The following is a 13,619-nucleotide window of genomic DNA, read 5'->3' on the forward strand; positions in this document are numbered from 1 at the left end:
GTGTGTGTGTGTGTGTGTGTGTGTGTGTGTGAGAGAGAGAGAGAGAGAGAGAGAGAGAGAGAGAGAGAATCTCAAGCAGGTTCCATGCCCAGTTGCAGACCCCATTTTGAGGCTCCATCTCATGACTGTGAGATCATGACCTGAGTCAAAATCAAGCGTCTGATGCTCCGCTCATTGAGTCACCCAGGAGCCCTGCCTCCCTCCCTCCCTCTCTCTCTCTCTCTCTCTCTCTCTCTCAAAAATAGAGAGAGCATACACATGCGAGAGTTGGGGAGGGGCAGAGAGAGGGAGACAGAGGATCTGAAGTGGGCTCTGCACTGACAGCAGAGAGCTCAATGCAGGACTTGAACTCATGAACCGTGAAATCATGACCTGAGCCAAAGTCAGTCACTTACTGACTGAGCCACCCAGGCGCCCCAACAGCTTTCACTCTCTTAATGGGATATTTGAATGGACACATTCTTACCTTTAATAAAGTCTTAGTCTTTATGAGTAGTGATCTGTGTGACCTGTTTTAAGAAATCTTGGCTTATCCCATGATCATGAAGATATTCTCCATATTATCTTCTAGAAGCTTCATTGTTTTCTTTTTCACATTTAGGCCTGTTATCCACCTGGAATTGATTTATGTGAACTGTGTGAGGTAGAACTTAAGATACATCTTCCCCTATAATCGGATATCTAGTTGACCTAGTACTGACCTGAAGACAGTTCTTTACCTACTGTTCTGCAGCGGTCACATTTGTGATAAATTAAGTTGCCATATGTAGTGGTTCTCTTTTCAAACTGTTCTCTTGTATTGGCCTCTTGATTGGTGGTTGTGCCAGTACCATGATGTCTTTATTACCGTGTTTCTACATATTATTTGAAACATATGAAATTGTCATATATGCAGGTCATCACTTTTTGGCAATTTCATATGGATTAATCCAGTAGTTAGTTTTGATGTCTAGTAGTTTAAGGTCTTCTACGTTTGTTCTTTAAGATCATCTTGGCTGTTTGTGGTTCTTTGCATTTTCATATAAAATTTACAATCAACTTTTTGGTTTGAATGAAAAAGAAAAAAACCTACTGGGATTCAGTAGTTCAGTTTGTAGATTAGTTTGGGGATAATTGACATTTTCCAGATACTGAATCTTCAGTCCATAGTACATGATCATTATATATTCTGTCATTATTTGTTTAATTTCTCTCAGTTTTTTTGTTTTCTGTGTAGTGGTCCAGGATATCTTTCATTAAAGCTGTTCCTAGGGATTTTTAAGAAAATACCACTGTAAGTGTTATATAAAAAAAATTTTCCAATTGTTTTTGCTTGTATGTGGAAATACAATTGGGTTTTAATTTGCCTTGCTAATTTCAAGCCAAATTAAACAACCTTGCTAAATTCATTTACTAAATTTAATAGTTTATTTCCTCTCTATATAGTTGTTTCCTACAAATAATGACAGTGTTGTTAGCATTTTTTTCTTTATAATCCTTATGCTCTTAATTATTTCTTTTCTTGGCTCATTGTACAATATTGATTAGTAGCAGCAATATTAGACTTTCTTATTTCTGCCCCATCTCAAGAGAATGATGTTTGTGGTAGGTTTTGTTTTGTTTTGTTTGTTTGTTTTATAGATACCTTTTGTCAGATAAAGGATCGTCCCATCCTAATTTGTTGAGTCTTTTTTCGCAGAGGCTTGATTCTATTGAGAGACGAGCTTTTAGTTTCCTTACTTAATCCATTGATATACTGAATACATTGATAGATTCTTCTAAGATTTTATTAGCCAACTGGGTTCAAGATATATCTTTTATACACTACTTGCTTGGATTTGCTAATATTTATTTTAGGATTTTTTTCATTTAAGTCGGGTCAGCAAATTATGGCTCACAGGTCAAATTCAGCCCATGACTATTTTTGTATAATTTACGAGCTAAGAATATTTGACACACTCATTCAGATGTGTATTGTCTATGGAAACTCTCACTCTATAATGGCAGTGCTGAGACCAGGCAGGTTTTACTTTACATGGTAGTGCGGGACTGTAAAAATGGCCGAGCAGGGTGAAACTGTGCAAAGCAAAGTTAATAATCAAAGGGGAAAATTATGTTTGTGATCTTTAAAAACCTTTAAAAGCTCTCTTGTTGTCTTTTGTAAAACTTCCAGGAATTGGAAAAATAGGAAAATTAACATTTAGTACACTGTAATTCAAAATATTAAAAATGTTGAGAATTTAAATGTTTGTTTCTTTGTAAAAACTTACCAAGAATAGTTTGAACAGTGTCAGGACTTCTTATATAATTTATGACATGGAACCAGACATCTCTCTGTGCCCATCCTACACCTTTCTAGGTTTAGATCAACATATTTGTCCTTTGTGCTTTCATTGCCACAGAGGATCTTCAGAGTTCTTCTAATAAGAGATTTCTTGCCAGCATCACTTCCTCTAAGGCATTTTTTTTTTCACCAAACCATTGTCTTCATTTATGGAGATAAGCTTACCTTCACTGAATTCCTCTGGCAGCACATCCTGAGTCTTTTGAATGGTAGTGGTGTCAGCCTTCCCACAGTGAGCTATTTTATCTAGAGCTACATTTACGTTTTTTTTTTTTTTTTAATTTTTTAAAATTTATTTCTAGGAGAGAGAGAGAGACAGCGTGAGCAGGGGAGGGTCAGAGAGAGAGGGAGACACAGACTCTGAAATAGGCTCCAGGCTCTGAGCTGGCTGTCAGCACAGAGCCCGACGCGGGGCTCGAACCCACGAACCGCAAGATCATGACCCAAGCGAAAGTCGGACGCTTAACTGACTAAGCCACCCAGGTGCCCCAAGCTACATTTACGTTTGATGTGAATTTCACTTCCAGTGTTACTACTTTTCGATTCTTTTCTACACATTCATATTTGTTGACATAAAATGACATAAAATGTCACATTGGGAGATGAGGAGGTAACACTACTGGTTATGTATGAACTGAGTAACAGATGATCAGTGACTAGTCACCAACAGACTTTGAAGAAGTAATGAGATAGGTCACTGATCTTGACGCACACCTGTCATTTACATAGCGATTTGTAGACTGAGGAACTAGCAGCAAATTTTGTGCTTTATGCAATTACTCACAGTTAATATACCATGGTAACTGAAACTTGAACCATGCTGTTGGGGACTGGTGTTATTTAACTAAACCATGGTCACTGCAGTTGATGTGTATTAGAACTATGCAAAGCTAGGACTGCCTGTATTTGTGATAGAGTATAGGGGACACAAAATTTAAACAGTTTACTCTTTGGCTCTGTACAGAAAATGTTTGTTGACCCTATCTGAGTTCGTAAGTTTATTTTTATTTATAATTTTCCATTATTGTATTCTTCTCATCTGTGTTTGGTAGCAGATATATATTATCAATAATCATATAATCAATAACAAATACATAAAATGCATTCAATATTCCAGGAACTGTTTTATATATTAACAGATCCAGAAAGTAGATAATACTGTTATCTCTAGTTTACATTTGAGGAAACTGAAGCAAAAGGGTGAAGAAACTTGCTCAAGGTCATGTAGATACTCAGTGGTTGAATCCAACTTTGAATCTCTGGCAGTCTGGTTAGAATGTGGGCCTCTAATCACTACATTGTATTTCTGTTAGCATCGTAAAATGATTTGGTGAGAATTCTCCTCCTCTCCCTCCTCCTCCTCCTCCTTCTTCTTTTTTAAAAAGGTTTGTTTATTTTTGAGAGAGCATAAGAGGGGAAGGGGCAGAGAGAGGCAGACAGAGGATCCAGAGTGGGTTCTGCGCTGACAGCAGAGAGCCCAGTGTGGGACTCAAACTCACCATGAGATCATGACCTGACTGAAGTACTCTCAACCTACTGAGTTACCTAGGTGCCCTGAGAATTCTTCTATTTTCTAAAGTTTGTGTTAGAGTTATCTGCACCTTGAATATTTAGTAGAACTCCTATAAAATCCTTGGTGTGCATCTGTGTGTGTGTTTGGAAGATATAAAAATTGTTTCAATTTCTTTAATTGATTTTGGACTATTTAGATTTTTAAATTTATTATAGTATTTTGATTCAGTTATTGTAATATATGCTCTTTTAGGAACTTTTTTTTTTAAGTTTATTTTATTTTATTTGTTTTGTAACCTCTGTACCCAATGTGAGGTTTCAAACTCATGACCCCAAGATCAAGAGTTCTATGTTCTTCCAGCTGAGCCAGCCAGGTGCCCTAGAACTGGACTTTTTCATCTGATTTTCACATTTGTTGGCATAGTTGTTTATAATCTCTTTTTTCTCTGCTGCATTTGTAGCATTATTCTTTTTCCTTCCTGAACTTGTTTGTTTATGGGTACTCTGCTTTTTTGGTCAGTCTACTAAAGGTTTGTAAACTCCTCAGAGAGGACTTTTTTGCTTTGTTGATTTTCTCTTTTTTTTCTTTGTGGCTTATTTTCATTTAGGATTTTATTTCCTTCCTTTGGTTTTCTTCAATTTTTTTTTTTTAAATGTTTTATTTATTTTTAGGAGAGAGAGAGAGAGACAGCGTGAGCAGGGGAGGGTCAGAGAGAGAGGGAGTAACAGACTGACACAGGCTCCAGGCTCTGAGCTGGCAGTCAGCACAGAGCCCGACGCGGGGCTCGAACCCACGATCCGCGAGATCATGACCTAAGCGAAAGTCGGACGCTCAACCGACTAAGCCACCCAGGCGCCCCTGGTTTTCTTCAAATTTATTTTTACCTAACTCTTAAGATGGATCTTAACTAATTTATTTATATCCTTCTTTTCTTTTATAAGCACTTAAGGCTGGATACTTCCTCAAATTTTCTTTTTAAGTATATTCCACAAGCTTTGGTATGTAATATTTTTGTTACTCAGTTCTAAGTTTTTTTTTCATTTCTATTATGATTTTAACTCATGGGTTTTTTGCAGTGTGCTTTAAAATTTTGTAATAAATTTTTGAAAAATTCAGGTTTTTATTTCTAACTTATTTATGATATTTCTTAAATGTATATTATACAATAATGATTTTTTAAAGCTTTTATTTAAATTCCAGTTAGTTAACATGCAGTGTAATAGTAGTTTCAGGTGTACCATATAGAGATTCAGTATTTCTGCAACACCTGATGCTCATCACAAGTGCACTCCTTTTTTTTTCAACTTTTTAAAAAATTAAAAAAATTTTTTTACATTTATTTATTTTTGAGAGACAGTACGAGTGGAGGAGAGGCAGAGAGAGGAGGAGACACAGAATCTGAAGCAGGCTCCAGGCTCTGAGCAAACTTTTACTATGGAGCTTGATGTGAGGCTCTAACTCACTAACTGTGAGATCGTGACCTGAGCCAAAGTTGGATGGATGCTTAACTGACTGAGCCACCCAGGCACCTCACAAGTGTACTCCTTAATCCCCATCACCTATTTCACCCATCTCCCCCCTTTGGGAGGAGAGTTTAAGTTTGTTCTCTTAAATAATGAATTTTAAAATTTGAGATTCATTTTATGTCCTAGTATACATTTATTTTATCTTATCATTATTAAGAGAGAGTACATGCGAGCGTGTGCACGGGGGAGGGGCAGAGAGAGAGAGGGAGAGAGAATCTTACGCTCAGTGCAGAGCGCTACGTGAGGCTCAGTATCATGACCCTGAGATCATAACCTGAGCCGAAACCAAGAGTTGGATGCTTAACTGACTGAGCCACCCAGGAGCTCCTAGTACATATTTATTTTAAAAAATGAACTGTCCCATGTGTGCTAGAAAAGTGTCTTCTCCAGTGTAGTCTGTAGTCCATAAGCTGAAACTTGTAGATTGAGTTGTTCAGAGCTTATATATATGTACTGATTTTTCGATACATGATATGTCAATTACTGAGAGAGGTGTGTTACAGTATCCCCCTATGAAGGATTCCTCTGTTACTCCTCATTAAGGTCAGTTTTATGTTTTTGTTTTATTTTTATTGAAGTATAGTTGATGCATAATGTCACATTAGTTTCACCTGTACTACTTAGTTTTATGTCGTGCTGTGCTTACCATGAGTATAGCTACCCTCTGTCACCATACAGTGCTATTACATCATCATTGACTGTATTCCCTTTTATTCCTGTGACTTGTTCATTTCCTATCTGGTAGCCTATATCACCCATTTGCATTCACCCATTTTACCTGACCCCATCCTGCTTTCCTCTGGCGACCATTAGTTTGTTCTCCATATAGGTCTCTTTCTGCTTTTTATTTGTTCTGTTTTTTAGATTCCACATAGAAGTGAAATCATATGGTATTTGTCTTTGTCTGACTTATTTCACTTAGCAGAATAGCCTCTAGGTCCATCCATGTTGTTGCAAATGGTTAAGAGCTCATCCTTTTTTATGGCTGAGTAATATTAAAGTGTGTGTGTGTGTGTGTGTGTGTGTGTGTGCGTGTGCGTATCACATCTTACTTAGTCCATTCATCTTTTGATGGACACTTGGATTGCTTCCCTGTCTTGGCTGTTATAAATAATGCTACAATAAAAATAGGGTTGTGTATACCTTTTTGAATTGGTATTTTTGTTTTCTTCAGGTCAAGTTTTATTTTTTTTAAATAGCTGTATTGTTTGGTACATACAAGCTTAATATTTAATATTGGTAAATCTTAGTGAATTAAGCTTATCATTTAATTTCTACTAATGTCTTTTTGCTTCGAGTCTCTCTCTCACACACATACACCCCAATCCCCAGCTGCTGTGAGTTTAGCAAGGGCTATACTATATAGGAGCCACCTCCCCCAGAGATCCTTGAGAAGTTATGTCTCTCCCCTTCACATGGCTCTCAGCCAGTGACTGCCTGATGAAGGCTGCAAAAATGTGGCTCCCTTACCTCATGATGGGACTGACTCTGTGGTGCAGTTGTGTTTCATAGCTTCCCGGACAGGAGGCATAGGCTAGACTTAAGCAGAAACCAGAATTTTACTTCCTTTCTCTCCCTTACAGGCTTCTCCTAAAGGCACTCCCTCAGTAATTGACTTGTATAAGAATCTCTGTCAAACTTTACTTCTAATAAACTCAATCTAAAGTACCTATCTTCCCAAGAAGGGAGAACTTGATCTCTTTCTAGTGTTAAGTTTTACAAATTCTGTCTTTAATGTATTAAGTAGATTGTTGATTAATTCAGTAGCTTTCAATTATGGGTGCCCTTCAGAATGAACACTTAAAAGCTGAAATTGCCATGCTTTGTTCCTGAAAGATTCTGGTTCAGTGGCATTTCACTTTTAAACTCTGATTTTTACTTCCATTTCAGGTAAAATGTCAAAAGTTAAGTTAATAACTTGAAAGATTCCTATGACTTTTCACTTTACTTGTTCAGTTTTCACTTAAAATTATTTTTACCTCCAAGCCTTTTTTTTTTTAAGCACCCCCCCCACCCCCACATTTGAAAGCGTCTTGAAGGCACTTTTATGTTAAAAGTAAGGTATTTACTACCACTAAGGTCTTTCTACAAAATGCCTGCTAGGTACTCCTGTAGTTTATGCCTTTTTTTTTCTGCTCGGAAGAGCTGTACTAATGCACCCAGATGCTGATTCTGTGCCGAGGACCCACAGTGGAAGGGGCAGGAGAGTCCCTCCAGCCGGGCAGCTGTCAGCTCTCACAAGAGAAGGTTGTCATGATATGGAATAGAGCACATTCAGCAGGGTGAATATGCATTTGAGGTCCTACCAGGTGTCACTTTATTGTACGAGATGCCCAGGATAAAAGGTGAAAAAGATGTTGTCCTTACTATCTAGGAACTCAGAGTCCACTGTGGTTTTTTTTTTTTAAAGTTCTGTTAAATCCAGTTAATTTCCCTTTTTTAAGAAATGGGTCCTCTGCCCAATGTGGAGCTTGAAATCACAGCCCCATGGTCGAGAATTGCATTGCGATCCTGACTGAGCCAGCAGGGCACCCTTAGGAACCCAGCCCAATGGGACTTTAGAGACACACGTTGTGTGTCTATAATAAATAACTGGAATTATCAGCACAAATCTCCATCTCCTCTTAGTTTAGCCTTTCATTTTACTTCACTTTCACTGACGTCTTAGATAATAAAATATGGCATACTATGGCTCTGAACTTAGGAGAGAAACTTCACTTGGTTTGATGGAGAGATTTTTCTTCAGTAGTTCTCAAAAGCTAAGAGCTGATTAAGTGTGAATACTCTTGCGGCGCCTGGATGGCTCAGTCAGTTAAGCATCCGACTTCAGGTCAGGTCATGATCTCACGGTACATGGGTTCGAACCCCCGTTAGGCTATGTGCTGACAGAGCCTGGAGCCTGCTTCGGATTTTGTGTCTCCCTCTCTCTCTGACCCTCCCCTGCTCACGCTCCCTCTCTCTCAGGAAAAAAAAAAGTGTGAATACTCTTTGCTTTCACCCAATTTCCCCAGAACTAAGTAATCTTAAAATTACAGGGTATATTTACTACTCCTTGACAGAGATGTGTGAGCTGATACTATGGAGATTTAACATTTAAATACTTATAAAGTATTTAATACTTATACAGTGATGTTAACATGATGGCGGCAGCTTATCTCTTCAACAAAATGCTGTTTGTTTCTCCATATTGCATCATGTTGTTGTGCTTTTCTAAAAGCAGAGAGCTATTTTTATTGCCCTGCCTAATAATGATAAGATGACCAGCATGGAGAACTGGCTTGTATAGTTACTCCTTGTTGGCTTTCTTTGCATGATTGCAGACAACATGATTGCTCTGGAATAAGTTGTGCTTGGAAACTGGAAGAAATGAGGTGAATATACTTAATGATGATACTTCAACCTTGAATATGTTCATTCTTTTTTCAGTTCTGAAGAGTTTTTGTCGTTTTAACACTGGATTTTTTTTTTTTTTTTTGAGAGAGAGAGGGAAAGGAGGTGGGGAGTGGTAGAGGTGGGGAGAGGGAGAATCCCAAGCAGGCTCTGCGCTGACAGCAGAGTCCAGTGCAGGACTCAAACTCATGAACTGTGCGATCATGACCTGAGCCGAAGTCAGACATTTGCTTAACTGACTGAGTCACCCAGGTACCCAACACCGGATTAATTTCAATTTAGACATGCTTTTTATTCAGTCATACTGGTTTAGGGTTGCCTGGGTGGCCTAGTAGGTTAAGTGACTGATTCTTAGTTTTGGCTCTGGTCATGATCTCTCAGTTTGTTAGTTCAAGCCCAGCATCTGACTCTGTGCTCACTGTGCAGACCCTCTGTCTCCCTTCTGGCCCTTTCCTGCTAGTGCTCTCTCTCTCACTCAGTCTCTCTCTCTCTCTCTCTACCTTTCAAAAATTAGTAAAAATGTTAAAAATTAGAAAAAAATTAACTTAGATCATACCATTTTAGAATTCTGTTTAGCTAGCCCCTTTGTTTTGTTGGTTTTTGTTGTTTTAGCCCATCTTCTGTGTAAAGTAATCTGCTGGGGAATATAAACACATTGTTTAGACATGGTCCTTCCTCTTTGGGATCTAGCAATTATAGGAGCCACTGGTATATAAATTAACTACAGTACAGATCAGACTGTACTGTTACAATAGAAGTACAGATATGTTAGTTCTCAGTGGCGCTGGGAGAACAGATTTGAAAAAGAAATCACAGAAAAGGTGATAGTTGATGTGGACCTTGATTTCAAGACTGAAGTTTAGAGAGCAAGCTAAGCAAGAGTATTGGTGATAATGATATGCTTATAAAATGGCAGCTGGTCCCATGTGAGTAAGATATAGGGAGACCCTACATGGAAAACTGCTGATGGTTGTGGTAGGTCATAGGGCTGGGTTCTGTAGGATTATGGGACCTTGATATTACACTAAGGAGTTTGGGGGCTTTTTTCTTAATAGGGATTGGGGTCCTTTTAAGTCAGCTGAGATTTTTTCCCCCTGTTGTTTGGGACTCTTCCTAATTTTCCTTTTATACTTTAAGAGGAAAAGGTAGGGGGGGGGAAGGCTTTGAAGGATAGCGATGTCATTGTGTCAGATAAAGCAGAAACTATAAAATTCCAGTATTTTGTTGATTATATCAGATGCTTCTTGTGCTTCTGGTGTTTGCTGGCTCTTGCCTTAGTCTGATCCTCAGTCCAGCTTTGTTTATAAGTGACTTGTTTTTTCTGGTTCTTTTTTTTTTTTTTTTTTTTTTTTAACCAATTGTTAAAGTGAGGGAATTGGGTCCTAGATTATTTGAATGCAAATAAAAGCCTTTAGAGGTCCTGAATGTTTAGAAATAATTTTTGGATAGGTGTAGGCAAACTCTAAATATTTTTTGGTCTTACACTGAGGAGGAATAAGTGGGATGAATAGTAACGTTTTAAAAAATGCTTTTTTTTTCCAAAATATGGAAGGATTAGGTATTGAGAATCATCTTAAGATTCACTTTTTTTTTTTTAAATTGAGACAGAATTGAAGAGTCGTTCTGAAGGATGGTTATAGCAGAAATGTAAGTGCTGTGTCATTGTCGTCTCTTGTTTTGGCGTACATAACCAGACTTCAGCACACATCATGCTGTCTGTGTCACATGGCTCACAGTGGGAGGTATCTAGTGTAGATTATTCTTCTTGGAGAAATAGGTTTGACTTCACTTGGACAGAAATGTGGCAGGCAGGTACCTGTTTAGAGGTTCAAAATGCATTCGGTCAGGACTGAACACAAGCTGCCTGGATAGTTCCCGTAAGTAAGCAAGCTGGACATTCAGCCTTGTGCTGCAAGGTTTTATGTATGTGAATATGTTTGTGCATGTGTGTTGCAGGGTTTTTATATTTATAGGTCAGGGCTCTGTAAAATAGCAGTGGGAAAAGGAGCTCTTTGTTTTTTTGGACTGCGTGGAAGTAAAATCCATGTGCTCCTTCATACAGGAATGTCACTGGACAGTAGCTTCTGCTATTCTAGTAATCAAGGGGCCTTCTCCTGTTGCTAATCCCATGATGAACAGGACAAATGCTGGTTCTGAACAGAACCCTGTGGAGGCTGCAAATACCATCAGTTCATAATAGTACAGCTGTTGCCCTTGAAGTGTTTAGGGAGGTACGGGGCGGGGGGGCTTAGTATATTCTCCAGGGGGGTTGGGATTTATTGCTAGGATAGTCAAGATGTGGCTGAGTTGTGTGTTGCCATTTGCCAGTCTGTTCAGGGGAGGAGTTGGAGAAATTCAGGTTAGCTTCGGGGATCACATGTGCCTGTGAGGTGTGTAAGATGGTAGCTGATTTCCATGCAGGTCCTTAATAAAGATTTGGTTTTACTTTGAATGAAATACTGTTTTGATTGAAAGTATAAATCAAACTGCTTTTCTAGTTAAATAAATTAAAAGTAGAACATAGACATCAGACCAATAAGCTTCAGCTTGGTATGTAATAGACCTCTGAAAGAACTTCATTAAAACCAATCTGAGGAATAAAGTCCCCATTTAGTAACTGAAAGCTTGCTAGACAAACTCAAAAACTCTCATGTTGGATATGAAATCTTTATTGTACAAGCTATACCACTAACCATGTCAGGTTATAAATGGTTTCTGGAACTGGCTGGGACGCTGGGTTTCTTCCAAGCCTGAGGAACAAGCACTTCATTTTGGTCACAGCACTCTCACTAATGTCCTGGGATAGCAGCTTAGTGTTGGCCTCAGAATTCTCTGTCATTTAAATCAGTCTTACAAAAAGAAAAAAATATATATATAGGAGAAAATATTAGCCCACATCTCTTCTTAGTTGTATGTCTTATCTGTAATTCACCCCTCTACCCTCCCCCCCCAAAAAACTGACGAATATCAATTATGGAGAAAATTTAAGTGAGCATTATGAGCAATCTTCTGCCTTCAAGAATTATTATTATTATTTTTTTAAATGTTTATTTTTGAGAGCCAGGAGAGGGACAGAACATGAGTGGTGGAAGGGCAGAGAGACAGGGAGACCCAGAATCCGAAGCAGTCTCCAGGCTCTGAACTGTCAGCACAGAGCCTGACACAGGGCTTGAACTCATGAACCACAAGATCATGACCTGAGCTGAAGTCAGAAGCTTAACTGACTGAGCCACCCCGGCACCCCAAGAATCATTATTAAATGTTTATTTATCAGGATGGTTATTTGGAACCCAGAAGCATTTCCCTTAGATAAACAACGTTGGGGCGCCTGGCTGGCTCAGTGGGTGGAACATAGGACTTTTGATCTTGAGATTATGAGTTCGAGCCCCAAGTTGGGTGTAGAGATTACTTAAAAAACTTAAAAAAGGTAAACAATATTATAAATGATGATTTTGTTTTTCAACTAGTCCAGGTGATTGTGAAGAAAGTTTCTTCCTTTCTTCTAAAACTGACAGGAGGTAATATTTTAAAAGATGTCAAGCTTGCCTTTGACATTGTACTACCTCCCTTTCTTTTACCTCCTAGGGTCTTGAGGCCCACTTACCTATGCTCCCTTCTTTGATACCTTATCCAGATCTGCTTTGTTCCCTGAAATGTTCCATGTTACTAAATTATTATTCTCCCTTTTCACACTAAAACCAAAAACTTAGATACTTTCCATGGAGTTGGTCTCTGGGATTAATCCTCTGTGATTAAGAGGAAATTATTTCAGGGGCTCTTGGGTGGCTCAGTCAGGTAAGCATCCAACTCTTAGTTTTGACTCAGGTCATGATCTCACGGTTCGTGAGTTTGAGTCCCACGTCAATGTCTGCAGCTGGTAGTGCAGAGTCTGCTTGGGATCCCCCCCACCCCCCGCCCCACTCCTCCTCTGATCGTGCTGTCTCTATCTCGCTTAAAAGAAATAAATAAATAAACTTAAAAAAAAAAAAAAAAAGAGGAGGGGTGCCTGGGTGGCTCAGTTGGTTAAGTTTCTGACTTCAGCTCAGGTCATGAGCTCGCAGTTTGTGATTTCAAGCCCCATGTCAGGCTCAGACTCTAGAGTCTGCTTCACATTCTGTGTCTCCCTGTCTCTCTGTCCTTCCCCTGCTCACGCGCGCGCTCTCTCTCTCTCTCAAGGATAAATAAATATTAAAAAAAAAAAAAAAAAAGCTACTTCATAAGAACCAAATTCATACTATTCACACTAAGGTGTAATAATGGACCTTTTGGGGGTATATGTCCCCTTACCCTCTTTGAAATTGTGAAATAGGATTCTGCACTTTATAAAAGAGAATGCTGGCTACTTTAAGAGTCTTGGTACAGACTAGGCTAATATGACAGAGTGAAGTGAAAATATGACAGTGGTTGTGAAAAAAGTTTTAGTGTGTTGGTGGGAATTAGGCTTCTGTTCTTTTTCATGAGTTTTCTTCCTCCACTTTACCTCCAAAGCAGCACCTTTGGGAGACAGGGTGTGTCTGGAGGGGGGTAGGTGGGGTATATAGGAGGACAAAGGCAGTTAACAGGCCATTTGCAAACTAGATTGCTAAGTTCTCATCAGACAGAATGAGCACAGATCTGGAGTGATTGACTGTATGTAAGACTGACCTAATATTTTCAAGAGGAATTTTGGGAGCTTAAAAAGTTGACCATACTTCTGTGTATTTAAATTAATTATGAGCACTTATCTGTATAGACCTAGAATATATTTCAGCTTAGGAACTAACTCCAGAGTTTGTGACTAAAGTAAACCATACAAGGGGCACCTGAGTGAATGGCTGGGTCACTTAAGCGTCTGACTCTGGATTTCAGCTCAGGTCATGAACATATA

At 38.8% G+C, this 13,619-nt stretch overlaps 1 protein-coding gene across 6 annotated transcripts in view; it reads left to right on the plus strand.

Moving 5' to 3' along the window:
- MAP4 (microtubule associated protein 4) overlaps positions 1–13,619 on the plus strand; it is a 194,235-nt gene that overhangs the window by 47,230 nt on the left and 133,386 nt on the right. Inside the window, exon 1 of one of the 6 annotated variants that reach the window (XM_039228073.1) lies at positions 10,571–10,629. The exons of the other annotated variants lie outside the window; for them this stretch is intronic. The gene's annotated coding sequence lies outside the window, so the exon portion shown is untranslated. Of the gene's footprint in view, positions 1–10,570; positions 10,630–13,619 lie in introns of those variants that run through there. 6 annotated transcript variants of the gene reach the window in all.

Source organism: Hyaena hyaena, unplaced genomic scaffold, assembly GCF_003009895.1.
Source record: "Hyaena hyaena isolate Hyena2069 unplaced genomic scaffold, ASM300989v1 scaffold_30, whole genome shotgun sequence".
NCBI classification, from domain to species: domain Eukaryota; kingdom Metazoa; phylum Chordata; class Mammalia; order Carnivora; family Hyaenidae; genus Hyaena; species Hyaena hyaena.